Consider the following 15715-nt stretch of genomic DNA (forward strand, 5'->3'; position numbering starts at 1 on the left):
TTTGCTACAGTAAAACACTATTTGCTACAGTAAAACTCTATTTGCTACAGTAAAACACTATTTGCTACAGTAAATACTATTTGATGTCGACGAACTAGCAAACAAAACGGGAAAGGCGGCCATGCGATCGCATGGCAAAAACACTGAAAACTCATGCGATCGCATGAGCTACAGTAAATTGAAAAGTACTATAAAAAGGCCAGTTTGTTCGACGAAATACTTCACAACATATTTTCTTATGTAATATAAATTTTAATTTATAATTATAATTATAATTTTAATTTAAGTTAATAATAATAAAGTATATTCGAGGGTGTTTTAATTCGGGTTTCAAACCGCTTTAAGCTAAGGAAATATTGGGTATTGTTTGGGGTATTGTTCTTGAATCCAAGGCCAACCATACAGTCATCTACCGTCATTACGTCTACGCAATTTGCCTACAATATTGAGTCTCAATATTGAACTGTGAGTTTATAGTCTCCCTTTTTAAATACTTTAAATATTTTTGGGCTGAAAATGCATGCAATTTATTTTAAACGCGATAAGACACAAGTACATACTAAATTCTACACTGAGTTAAACCGGAAATCCCTTAGCTTTGGTAACTAGTAGCTGCCAGTACATAGGATATGGACTGGTGGGCGCGAATAATTGTATATGGATCCATAGGGCTTGACATCCCCGTCCGAGCTAGAGCGCTAGCCTTTTAACGGACGTATGTTATTTGAGTTTAAGACACGTTGGTTTGCGTGTATTAAAACGAATGGGGTAATTATCACTATAGCGTTAAGTTTAGTTACCAGGGTGCTCTGTTACGTAGAATCTATTGATAAACTTTTGATGAAATCTTGTGGTCTATCTTTATACATGTTTATGATTCGAGCAATTAAACCTATAACTCACCAACATTTGTGTTGACTTTTTTTAGCATGTTTTATTCTCAGGTCCTTAGAATGCTTCCGCTGTGATGTGCTTGTTGCCTGCATGGAGTCTCTCATGCTTTGTACAAAGTTTGTTGCATTCAAAATAAAACTGCGTTGTGTAATAAATAATTGGACTGTGATGTCAACCTGTAAATTAAAGACTTATGTATTTCGGGGTTTTGCTTATACCTAAGCACTCGCCCACATGTTTATAACTTTCTATGTTTAGAAAGTCACTTATTTTAATGAATGCAATATTTTATCAAAACGTATCATATAGAGGTCAAAACCTCACTGTGGAATCAATGATTAACGTGCCGCGTCAATAGCGATTTTGACGGGTCGTTTCAGTTGGTATCCGAGCTTGAGGTCATAGGGAACCATAAATTACATTAGTGTGTTTAACTGGTAATTGTTAGGATGCATTAGTGAGTCTGGACTATGACCATATATATTTTTACTGATTTTTGCTTATTATTTGGTCAAAAACATTATATGTGATATATTTATATGCTAAAGTAATTGTTGTTTCAATTATGTGATAGATGACTTCCTCTAATCCTATCATTTTGTACGACTCGAAATCGGACACTGAATCTACTCTATCCACAACTGAAAAGGGCGTTCCAATACCTATTAAAGAAGAAATTGTGTTAGCCGGGGAAACTCAACTCCCGGTAAACCCAGAGGAGGTTCCAGCTCCACCCAGCTTTAGTTTTCTGGAGCCACAGTATCATTGGCATGGACCCATGATCCCTGGAGTAAACGAGGATCGTCCATTTCTAAACAAATATGGACATTGGTCCAGATATACCGCCGACGGGCGGGTTGTGCCGATTACGCCTGGCAGATTTCGGTTCATGACCACCGGTACATATTCTTGCAGTTCGTCATCATATTCTCCTACATATGACTCAGACAGTTCGTAATCAGACGAGATCAGTAAGGAGGAGGATTTCGCTAATGAAATAAAAGAGATCACTAAGGAGAAATTCCAACTTGCAATAGATAATAAAAACAACCACAATAATAAAATGTCCTTAATTATTAAAAAAGAACAGGATCATTCGATCCGTAACCACCCTTATTGTATTAAACCCACTGAGGCAACGGGTACCTCAAAACCCCAACTAAAAATAAAATACACTGCCAGAATGTCTGTCGGACCATGTGCACACAAACAATTGGCAGAGAGAACCAAATGGGAAGAAGTTTCTGATAGTTCTGAATAAACGACCTCGCAACCATAAATCTTCCATGCGCTATTTTATTGCTTATGTGTGCTACTCTATCTTGTTATGTAAAATATCAGTATTGTATGGTATTGTATTATTTTGGTTTTTTAATAATAAATGCATGGAATGATTATTTGTATTATTACTACTTCTTATTATTATTATTACATAATAATGTAGTAACTCGCTATAATTTTTTATAGTGGAATATTATTAGGATTTTAGTAGTTAATTCCTTGTACTAGCTATTATGTATGAACTTAACGGGTAGGTAATACCCTAGAAATAATTATAAAATGCTAATAAGAAGAAAAGGCTTTTATAATAATCGGTTCATATTATTAATATGCTACGATTAACTATTGACAACTCATTTTACCTATAATATTCTATATGATTAAATTATATCTGTTGTGTTTATTAAGAAACAGGTCTCAAATGTCGGATGCTGAGTTTGAGCAACTAGTCGAGAAACGTGTGAATGAAAGAATTGCTGCAGCCGAGGCAGCAAAAGCAACAGCCGAAGCAGCAGCCAAAGCAGCAGCCGTAAACACAAACTCACGAAACGGATGCTCATACAAAACTTTTCAAGGATGCAAACCACAGACGTTTAGTGGAACCGAAGGACCAGTCGGTCTAACCCGATGGTTTGAAAAGATGGAGTCCGTTTTCAAAATCAGTAATTATGCTAACGGAGACAAGTCAAAGTATGCTTCGTGTACGTTGCAAGACGGTGCACTTACTTGGTGGAACAATTATGCTAAAGCAGAAGGAATAGATACGGCATATGATATCTCTTGGGAAGAACTGAAAAAGATGCTAATCGAGGAGTACTGTCCTCGAAACGAGATCAGAAAAATGGAATCTGAGTTACGTAATCTGAAGGTTATCGGCGCGAATCTCAATAACTATGAAAAGCGTTTCATGGAACTAGCCTTGTTGTGTCCCGAATTGGTGCCAAACGAGAAACGAAAGATAGAAATGTATATTGACGGTTTATCGATCAATATCAAAGGAAATGTTACATCGTCCAAACCAAATACGATGCAGGAAGCCATGACAATGGCACACCAACTCATGGACCAGATCACAGAGAGTTCGATTAAGGCACCAATTACCGAAGTCAAGACAACTGAAGGAAAGAGGAAATAGGAAGACTATAAGGGCAAAAGTACTCATCTGAAGAAACAAGAAACTTTTAAAGGTAAACAAGATGGGGCAACTGCAAGTCCAAACTATAAGGGACCTCATCCGTTCTGCAAAAGATGTTACACACATCATGCAGGCTATTGCCAAGTGGTCTGTGATAAGTGCAACAAGAAAGGACATGTGGCGAAAGATTGTTATGCCACCGTTTCTGAAGTAAAGACAAAATCGACCGATGTCAAGAAATGTTATGGATGCGGGAAGTCTGGTCACTTTATAAATCAATGCCCTGATAAGGAGAAGAACAAAGAACCCGCACGTGGGAGGGCATTTAATGTTAGTGCCAGTAAAGCACGTGAGGATCCTAATCTTGTCACGGGTACGTTTACCGTTAATAATCAACTAGCTTCTATTATGTTTGATACGGGTGCTGATAGAAGTTATATGTGTAAAGACTTTAGTTTTAAACTAAAATGTGCATCATTACCTCTAGACGATAAATATACTATTGAATTAGCTAATGGTAAACTGATAAAAGCCGATAAAATTTGCCATGGTTGCGAAAAGAATCTCGCTGGTGAAACCTTCAAAATTGATTTGATACCCGTAGAATTAGGAAGTTTTGATGTAATCGTTGGCATGGACTGGATGTCCAAAACAAGAGCGGAAGTTGTTTGCGCTGAGAAAGCAATCCGCATCCCTCGTAAGGATGAAACGTCATTAATGATTTATGGGGAGAAGAACAACTCAAAACTGAACTTTATCAGCTGTATGAAGGCCCAGAAACTTATAAGAAAAGGTTGTTATGCTATTCTAGAACACGTAAAGAAGATCGATACTGAAGAAAGAAGCATTGATGACATGCCGGTTGTAAGAGAATATCCCGGAGTATTTCCAAAAGAATTACCGGGGCTACCTCCACTCAGATGTGTAGAATTCCAGATTGATCTCATACCAGGAGCTGCACCTGTAGCCCGATCTCCATATAGACTTGCACCTTCAGAAATGCAAGAATTACAAGACCAGTTGCAAGAATTATCGGACCGTGGATTTATTCGTCCTAGTTTTTCACCTTGGGGTGCTCCTATTCTGTTCATCAAGAAGAAGGATGGATCTATGAGAATGTGCATAGATTACTGAGAATTAAACAAATTAACGATCAAGAATCGGTACCCATTACCGAGGATTGATGATTTGTTTGATCAATTGCAAGGATCAAGTGTTTATTCTAAGATTGATCTACACTCCGGATATCATCAGTTGAGAGTGAAGGAAGAAGATGTTCCTAAAAAAGCGTTCAGAACCCGTTACGGTCACTATGAATTTTTAGTCATGCCTTTTGGATTGACTAATGCTCCAGCAGTATTCATGGATCTAATGAATCGCATCTGTAGACCGTATTTAGACAAATTTGTCATTGTTTTTATCGACGACATATTGATTTACTCGAAGAACAAGGAAGAACATGAGCAACACTTAAGACTGGTACTAGAGATACTCAAGAAAGAAGAATTGTACGCAAAATTTTCGAAGTGTGATTTCTGGTTACAAGAAGTACAATTTTTGGGCCATGTTGTCAGTAAACATGGAATTAAAGTTGACCCCGCCAAGATCGAAGCCATTAGTAAATGGGAAACACCGAAGACTCCAACACAAATCCGCCAATTCTTAGGTCTTGCTGGTTACTACCGAAGATTCATTCAAGATTTCTCTAGAATCACCAAACCCTTAACTGCATTGACTCAAAAGGGAAAGAAGTATGATTGGTCCACAGAACAGGAATCCTCATTCCAGTTATTAAAGAAGAAGTTAACGTCTGCACCCATTTTGTCATTACCGGAAGGAAATGATGATTTCGTGATCTATTGTGATGCTTCACGCCAAGGTTTAGGATGTGTATTAATGCAATGCACAAAAGTCATCGCATACGCCTCACGACAACTAAAAATTCATGAAAAGAACTATACGACGCACGATTTGGAACTTGGAGCAGTAGTTTTTGCACTCAAAATATGGAGACACTATCTATATGGCACCAAGTGTACAGTGTACACCGACCATAAGAGTCTTCGGCATATTTTTGATCAAAAACAACTCAATATGAGGCAACGTCACTGGGTAGAGTTGTTAAACGATTACGATTGTGAAATCCGTTACCACCCCGGAAAGGCTAATGTTGTAGCTGATGCCCTAAGTCGAAAAGAAAGAGTAAAACCTCTTAGGGTCTGAGCTTTGAATATTACAATTCGTACTGATCTCACAAAGCAAATTCAAGCAACACAGTTAGAGGCTTTAAAAGAAGAAAATGAAAAAGGCGAAATGAGCAGAGGGTTAGAAAAACAGCTTGAAGTAAAAGCCGATGGAACCCTGTATTTTGCTGATAGGATACGGGTACCAAAACATGGTAATCTAAGGCAACTAGTACTAGATGAAGCACACAAAACGAGGTACTCAATTCACCCAGGAAACGGGAAAATGTACCACGATCTCAAAAAGTTTTATTGGTGGCCTAATATGAAGACAGAAATTGCTACTTATGTAAGCAAATGTTTGACGTGTGCAAAGGTCAAAGCTGAGCACCAAAAGCCGTCAGGATTACTGCAACAACCAGAAATTCCGCAATGGAAATGGGAAAGAATAACTATGGATTTCATTACGAAATTGCCAAGGACTGCAAGTAGTCATGATACTATTTGGGTGATAGTTGATCGTCTAACTAAATCAGCTCACTTTCTACCAATAAAGGAGACAGACAGTATGGAGAAATTAGCACGCCTATATTTGAAGGAAGTAGTTTCCAGGCATGGTGTACCCATCTCTATCATATCTGATCGCGACACCCGATTCACATCACGTTTCTGGCAGTCATTACAAAAAGCATTGGGAACTCGATTAGATATGAGCACCGCTTATCACCCACAGACAGATGGTCAAAGTGAAAGAACAATACAAACATTGGAAGACATGTTACGGGCATGCGTGATTGACTTTGGAACCAGTTGGGATCGACACTTACCGTTGGCAGAATTTTCATACAATAACAGCTATCATACGAGCATCAACGCAGCGCCATTTGAAGCACTTTACGGTAGAAAGTGCAGATCTCCTATATGTTGGAGTGAAGTAGGAGAAAGACAACTTACTGGACCAGAAATTATTCACGAAACCACTGAAAAGATCATTCAAATACAACAGCGATTGAAAACGGCCATGAGTCGCCAAAAGAGTTATGCTGATGTAAGAAGAAAACCGCTAGAATTTCAAGTGGGCGACAAAGTCATGTTGAAAGTGTCACCCTGGAAAGGCGTTGTACGATTCGGTAAACGAGGAAAGCTAAGTCCTAGGTACGTAGGACCCTTTGAAATCACTGAAAGAATTGGAGCAGTTGCTTATCGATTAAAGCTACCGCAAGAACTTAGTAGTGTTCACGACACATTTCACGTGTCAAATTTGAAGAAATGTTTAGCTGAAGAGGATGTCGTAATTCCTCTTGACGAAATACGAATCAATGATAAACTCCATTTTGTCGAAGAACCTGTTGAAATCATGGACCGTGAGGTCAAACAATTAAAACAAAGCAAAATACCGATAGTTAGGGTACGTTGGAACGCAAGACGAGGACCCGAGTTTACTTGGGAACGTGAAGATCAAATGAAGCAAAAGTATCCACATTTGTTCACTGATATCGCTCATGAAACAGGTACTACTCAAAATTTCGGGACGAAATTTTCTTTAACGGGGAGGTACTGTGATGACCCGAAAAATTTTGACTAATTTAAACCAATTCTCTATACGATTTATTATTTTGACACGTTAAACAAAGTCTGTTAGATTGAGTCTCAAAAATTTTAGAACTGTTTCATATATACAATTACCTTTGACTACTCTCGACGATTCATGAACAATTATATGTATGTATATATATATGTACAAGTAAAAACGACTTTCCTACAGTAAAACACTATTTTCTACAGTAAAACACTATTTGCTACAGTGAAACCGTATTTTGCTACAGTGCTACAGTGCTACAGTGATTTGCTACAGTACCCCCCCTATTTGCTACAGTAAAACACTATTTGCTACAGTAACACTATTTGCTACAGTAAAACACTATTTGCTGCAGTAAACACTATTTGCTACAGTAAACACTATTTGATGTCGACGAACTAGCAAACAAAACGGGAAAGGCGGCCATGCGATCGCATGACAAAAACACTGAAAACTCATGCGATCGCATGAGCTACAGTAAATTGAAAAGTACTATAAAAAGGCCAGTTTGTTCGACGAAATACTTCACAACATATTTTCTTATGTAATATAAATTTTAATTTATAATTATAATTATAATTTTAATTTAAGTTAATAATAATAAAGTATATTCGAGGGTGTTTTAATTCGGGTTTCAAACCGCTTTAAGCTAAGGAAATATTGGGTATTGTTTGGGGTATTGTTCTTGAATCCAAGGCCAACCATACAGTCATCTACCGTCATTACGTCTACGCAATTTGCCTACAATATTGAGTCTCAATATTGAACTGTGAGTTCATAGTCTCCCTTTTTAAATACTTTAAATATTTTTGGGCTGAGAATGCATGCAATTTATTTTAAACGCGATAAGACACAAGTACATACTAAATTCTACACTGAGTTAAACCAGAAATCCCTTAGCTTTGGTAACTAGTAGCTGCCAGTACATAGGATATGGACTGGTGGGTGCGAATAATTGTATATGGATCCATAGGGCTTGACATCCCCGTCCGAGCTAGAGCGCTAGCCTTTTAACGGACGTATGTTATTTGAGTTTAAGACACGTTGGTTTGCGTGCATTAAAACGAATGGGGTAATTATCACTATAGCGTTAAGTTTAGTTACCAGAGTGCTTTGTTACGTAGAATCTATTGATAAACTTTTGATGAAATCTTGTGGTCTATCTTTATACATGTTTATGACTCGAGCAATTAAACCTATAACTCACCAACATTCGTGTTGACTTTTTTTAGCATGTTTTATTCTCAGGTCCTTAGAATGCTTCCGCTGTGATGTGCTTGTTGCCTGCATGGAGTCTCTCATGCTTTGTACAAAGTTTATTGCATTCAAAATAAAACTGCGTTGTGTAATAAATAATTGGACTGTGATGTCAACCTGTAAATTAAAGACTTATGTATTTCGGGGTTTTGCTTATACCTAAGCACTCGCCCACATGTTTATAACTTTCTATGTTTAGAAAGTCACTTATTTTAATGAATGCAATATTTTATCAAAACGTATCATATAGAGGTCAAAACCTCACTGTGGAATCAATGATTAACGTGCCGCGTCAATAGCGATTTTGATGGGTCGTTACATGTACATATTTGTATAGGTTCGTGAATCGACCAGTGGCCAAGTCTTACTTCTCGATGAAGTAAAAATCTGTGAAAGTGAGTTATAGTCCCACTTTTAAAATCTAATATTTTGGGATGAGAATACATGCAGTTTTATAAATGTTTTACGAAATAGACACAAGTAAATGAAACTACATTATATGGTTGAATGATCGAAGCCGAATATGCCCCTTTTGCTTGGTAACCTAAGAATTAGTAAACCGATCTACTAATTGACGCGAATCCTAAAGATAGATCTATTGGGCCTAACGAACCCCATCCAAAGTACCGGATGATTTAGTACTTCGAATTCGTTTATATCATGTCCGAAGGATTTCCCAGAATGATAGGGGATATTCTTATATGCATATTGTTAATGTCGGTTACCAGGTGTTCACCATATGAATGATTTTTATCTCTATGTATGGGATGTATATTGAAATATGAAATCTTGTGGTCTATTATTGCGATTTGATAAATATATAGGTTAAACCTATAACTCATCAACATTTTTGTTGAAGTTTTAAGCTTGTTTATTCTCAGGTGATTATTAAGAGCTTCCGCTGTTGCATACTAAAATAAGGACAAGATTTGGAGTCCATGCTTGTATGATATTGTGTAAAAACTGCATTCAAGAAACTTATTTTTGATGTAATATATTCTTATTGTAAACCATTATGTAATGGTCGTGTGTAAACAGTATATTTTAGATTATCATTATTTGATAATCTACGTAATGCTTTTTAAACCTTTATCGATAAAATAAAGGTTATGCTTGTTTTAAAAAATGAATGTAGTCTTTGAAAAACGTCTCATATAGAGGTCAAAACCTCGCGACGAAATCAATTAATATGGAAGGTTTATAATCAATATGAACGGGTCATTTCAGTTGGTATCCGAGCGTTGGGCTTAGAGAACCAGAAATTTGCATTAGTGTGTCTTATCGAGTTTGTTAGGATACATTAGTGAGTCTGGACTTCGACTGTGGTTTCTTAAAAAAAAAACGATTGCTTAACACTTTTGTTGGAAACTATATATTATTAACATGTAAATATTATGTGATATATTAACCTCTTAATGTGTTTGATATTGTGTGATAGATGTCTACCTCTAGTGCAAATCCCATTGATTCACCTAATAATAATGAAGAGTCGAATATATTTTGGGAAGATTCACAAATTCCCGAAGAGGAACCGGAAGAGGAGGAACTGGAAGAAGACGAACCAGAAGAGGATGAATCGGAAGAGGAGGAAACAGAAGAAGAGGTTCTGGAGGAAGAAATAGTGATACCTACAGTAAATCATTTAAATAAAAGAAAATCCTCAACCAACGGACCAAAGTTAAAAATGGTCAATGGTGTTTCTGCCGAGGAAGCAAAATATTGGGAAGATTACCAATTTTTCGATGAATCGGATCCCGATGAGGATTCCGATGATGTTATAGAAATCACCTCGACCCAATTTAATATAGCAAAAGAAAATAATAAGGGAAAAGGTATAAAAATAGAGAAACCCGATTCTAACCCCGATGAGCTTTATATGTATCGGCAACATCCGTATTTCCTAAAGTGTAACAATAACCCGGGAACCTCTAAACCACCAGGTTTTTCTAAACCATTGTGGAAAACGATGCCTCGTATTAGAGGAACACCATATATCCCTGGAAAATTAGGAAAGTGAACCAAGTCCGAAGAAGAAGAAACCAGTGATTCAGATTAGGGAGTTGTAATCATGTTGTGTATTATATGTATTATAGTGTGCTTGTACTTTTATGTTCTATGTAAAAATTGCTTGTATTGTTTGTTAATTATCTTTTATGAATCTAATCCTTGTCTATTTTATAGTATAAAAACAAAATGGACGTTAAGGGTAGACAACCGAATATTTTAGAAGACCTACCAGAGGATATGATTGAGGAAATCTTGTCTAGAGTCGGTCAGAGTTCATCAGCACATTTAGTTATGGCGAAATTAACTTGTCAAATATTTGAAAGACTTTCCAGAAATGCCTTAGTTTATAAAAGGCTTTCCTTTGATAGGTGGGGTATATCACTTTGGGGAGACCGTAAGTTACGCCGTGTTTTCTTTAAAGCATTAAATGCGGGGAACCCAAATGCAATTTTACGCTATGGGTTAAGAACCTATTTTGACTCAACATATCCCAACATAGGATTTCGCGAGTTAGAAAGAGCTTCTAGCATGCAACATAAAGAAGCATGTTATACTTATGGGTTATTGATGTTCGCTTCTTACCAAAGTGAGAAAAAGAATATTGGGTTACAACTTTTAAATAAAACCTTTCCACAAGTGACGGATTCAGTAGTTGGGGTGAGAAACAAGGTTTTTAGATTATTACGGGGCTGTTGGACATTACAAAACCCTCGTCCTTTTGACGACATTACAACATACTGCCTAGCCAATGGTCATAATGGTTATTTTCCACAAGACCAAGGATGGGAAGTCGTCTTAGTAAAACCAGAATGCATGACTTGTTTCTAGACTTATGAATTACGTGTCTTTATTTCCTTTGCTGAACAACTTGCGTATTAACTAGATTTATCTTCAAAATTGTCATGTATCAAAGTGTAATATATTTCATGTTATATGTAATATAGCGAAGTTGTAAGTTTGAAGAATATTTGTATGTGATATATTATTATAATCAGTTTTTATATGGAATTGTAGTAGTTGAATTGTATATTAGCTACTAAGTATGAACTTAACGGGTAGGTAGTACCCGAATTTAAACTTATAAAACACTAATATGAAGAAAAAGCTTTTATAAATAAGTTCATATTATGCTACGAAATACTATTGACTACTCTTAATATTTTGTATGATTAACTCGATTCAGTTGGCTATTTTAAAGGAAATGGCACCGACTACTCGACAAACCATGAATATGAGCGAAGAGGAATTTCGTACTTTTCTTGCTGCAAAGATAGCTGCAGTACAAGCTGCACTACATACCAACAATAACTCTGAATCTAGCAATGCAGCTAACGGTGCAATAAATCGTGTAGGATGCACCTACAAAGAATTCACTGCCTGCAAACCTTTGGAATTTGATGGAACTGAAGGACCAATTGGATTGAAACGGTGGACCGAGAAAGTCGAATCAGTGTTTGCCATAAGTAAGTGTACTGAAGAGGACAAAGTTAAGTATGCTACACATACCTTCACGGGTACTGCGTTAACGTGGTGGAACACCTATCTTGAACAGGTAGGACAAAATGCTGCTTACGCACTACCGTGGTCGGCATTCAAGCAATTGATGAACGAGCAGTACCGTCCTAGAAACGAAGTCAATAAACTCAAGGCAGAACTTAGAGAGTTACGAACACAAGGGTTCGACGTTACCGCATATGAACGACGATTCACAGAGTTGTGCCTATTGTGTCCGGGAGCATTCGAAGATGAAGAAGAGAAGATCGACGCGTTTGTAAAAGGGTTACCAGTAAGGATTCAAGAAGATGTGAGTTCACACAAGCCCGCTTCTATACAGAAGGCAAGTCGAATGGCTCATAAACTCATAAATCAGATTGAGGGAAGAATTAAAGTGCAGGCAGCCGAAGAAGCCAACACGAAACAACTCAAGAGGAAGTGGGAGGAAAATGGTGACAAGAGTCACCAGTACAACAACAACAACAATTACAACAACAATCGCAACAACTATCCCAACAACCGCAACAACAATCGTAACAATAACCGCAATCCTAACAATAACTACAACAAACATCCCAACAACAACAACAACTACAACAACCATTTCGACAACAATAACAATCCCAACAACAACCTCAATAACAACAACGCAACAAAAACCAAAAACAGCCATGTCATAGGTGTGAAGAAAATCATCTGGGGTTTTGCACGACATTTTGCAACAGGTGTAAAAGAAATGGTCATAGCGCAACAAAATGTGAGGTATACGGACTAATGTTTAACAGAACTAAAGGAACAAATAATGTCGGAACATGTAATGCCAAAACGAATAGTGTCGGAGCAAGTAATACCAACGCTGTTTGTTATAAATGTGGAAAACCGGGCCACATTATTAGAAATTGCCCGAATCAGGGGAATACTAATGGGCAGGGCTGTGGAAGAGTTTTCAATATTAATGCGGCAGAAGCACAGGAAGACCCGGAGCTTGTTACGGGTACGTTTCTTATTGACGATAAATCTGCTTATGTTTTATTTGATTCGGGTACGGATAAAAGCTATATGAGTAGAGAATTTTATGCTAAATTAAGTTGCCCATTGACACCTTTGGATAGTAAATTTTTACTCGAATGAGCAAACGGTAAATTAATTTCAGCAGATAATATATGTCGGGAGAGAGAAATTAAACTGGGGGATGAAACGTTTAAAATTGATTTAATACCAGTCTAGTTAGGGAGTTTTGATGTAATAATTGGCATGGACTGGTTGAAAAAGGTGAGAGCAGAGATCGTTTGTTACAAAAATGCGATTCGCATTATGCGTGAAAAAGGAAAACCTTTAATGGTGTACGGAGAAAAAAGAGCAACGCGAAGTTAAATCTTATTAGTAGTTTGAAGGCGCAAAAACTAATAAGAAAAGGTTGTTAGGTCATTCTAGCACACATCGAGGAAGTTAAACCTGAAGAAAAGAACATCAATGATGTTCCCGTCGTAAAAGAATTTCCCGATGTATTTCCGAAAGAATTACCGGGACTACCTTCGCACCGATCTGTTGAATTTCAGATAGATCTTGTACCAGGAGCTGCTCCAATAGCTCGTGCTCCATACAGACTTGCACCCAGTGAGATGAAGGAACTCCAAAGCCAATTACAAGAAATTTTAGAGCGCGGTTTTATTCGACCAAGCACATCACCGTGGGGAGCTCCTGTTTTGTTTGTCAAGAAGAAGGATGGTACATTTAGGTTGTGTATCGACTACCGAGAGTTGAACAAACTTACCATTAAGAACCGCTACCCACTACCGAGAATCGACGACTTATTTGATCAACTACAAGGCTCGTCGGTTTATTCGAAGATCGATTTGAGTTCCGGGTATCATCAAATGCGGGTGAAGGAGGATGATATTCCGAAGACTGCTTTTAGGACGTGTTACGGTCATTATGAGTTTATGGTTATGCCGTTTGGTTTAACTAATGCACCAGCTGTGTTCACGGACCTCATGAACCGAGTGTGTGGGCCATACCTTGACAAGTTTGTCATTGTTTTCATCGATGACATACTTATTTACTCAAAGAATGACCAAAAGCACGAAGAACATTTGAGAAAAGTGCTAGAGTTGTTAAGAAAGGAAAAACTGTACGCTAAGTTTTCAAAGTGTGCATTTTGGTTGGAAGAAGTTCAATTCCTCGGTCACATAGTGAACAAAGAAGGTATTCAGGTGGATCCAGCAAAGATCGAAACTGTTGAAATTTGGGAAACCCCGAAAACTCCGAAACACATACGCCAGTTTTTAGGACTAGCTGGTTACTACAGAAGGTTCATCCAAGACTTTTCCAGAATAGAAAAACCCTTAACTGCATTAACGCATAAAGGGAGGAAATTTGAATGGAAGGATGAACAAGAAAAAGCGTTTCAATTGTTGAAGAAAAAGTTAACTACGGCACCTATATTGTCATTACCTGAAGGGAATGATGATTTTGTGATATATTGTGACGCCTCAAAGCAAGGTCTCGGTTGTGTATTAATGCAACGAACAAAAGTAATTGCTTATGCGTCTAGACAATTGAAGATTCACGAATAGAATTATACGACACATGATTTGGAATTAGGCGCAGTTGTTTTTGCATTAAAGACTTGGAGGCACTACTTATATGGGGTCAAAAGTATTATATATACTGACCACAAAAGTCTTCAACACATATTTAATTAGAAACAACTGAACATGAGGCAGCGCAGGTGGATTGAATTATTGAATGATTACGACTTTGAGATTTGTTACCACCCAGGGAAGGAAAATGTGGTAGCCGACGCCTTGAGCAGAAAGGACAAAGAACCCATTCGTGTAAAATCTATGAATATAATGATTCACACTAACCTTACTACTCAAATAAAGGAGGCGCAACAAGGAGTTTTAAAAGAGGGAAACTTAAAGGATGAAATACCCAAAGGATCGGAGAAACATCTTAATATTCGGGAAGACGGAACCCGGTATAGGGCTGAAAGAATTTGGGTACCAAAATTTGGAGATATGAGAGAAATGGTACTTAGAGAAGCTCATAAAACCAGATACTCAATACATCCTGGAACGGGGAAGATGTACAAGGATCTCAAGAAACATTTTTGGTGGCCAGGTATGAAAGCCGACGTTGCTAAATACGTAGGAGAATGTTTGACGTGTTCTGAGGTCAAAGCTGAGCATCAGAAACCATCAGGTCTACTTCAACAACCCGAAATCCCGGAATAGAAATGGGAAAACATTACCATGGATTTCATCACTAAATTGCCAAGGACTGCAAGTGGTTTTGATATTATTTGGGTAATAGTTGATCGTCTCACCAAATCAGCACACTTCCTACCAATAAGAGAAGATGACAAGATGGAGAAGTTAGCACGACTGTATTTGAAGGAAGTCGTCTCCAGACATGGAATACCAATCTCTATTATCTCTGATAGGGGTGGCAGGTTTATTTCAAGATTCTGGCAGACATTACAGCAAGCATTAGGAACTCGTCTTGACATGAGTACTGCCTATCATCCACAAACTAATGGGCAGAGCAAAAGGACAATACAAACGCTTGAAGACATGCTACGAGTATTTTTTATTGATTTCGGAAATAGTTGGGATCGACATCTACCGTTAGCAGAATTTTCCTACAACAACAGCTACCATTCAAGCATTGAGATGGAGCCGTTTGAAGCACTTTATGGTAGAAAGTGCAGGTCTCCGATTTGTTGGAGTGAAGTGGGGGATAGACAGATTACGGATCCGAAGATAGTACAAGAAACTACCGAGAAGATTATCTAAATTCAACAACGGTTGAAAACCGCCCAAAGTCGACAAAAGAGCTACGCCGACATTAAAAGAAAAGATAAAGAATTTGAAATTGGAG

Source organism: Rutidosis leptorrhynchoides, chromosome 9 (genome assembly GCF_046630445.1).
Source record: "Rutidosis leptorrhynchoides isolate AG116_Rl617_1_P2 chromosome 9, CSIRO_AGI_Rlap_v1, whole genome shotgun sequence".
NCBI classification, from domain to species: domain Eukaryota; kingdom Viridiplantae; phylum Streptophyta; class Magnoliopsida; order Asterales; family Asteraceae; genus Rutidosis; species Rutidosis leptorrhynchoides.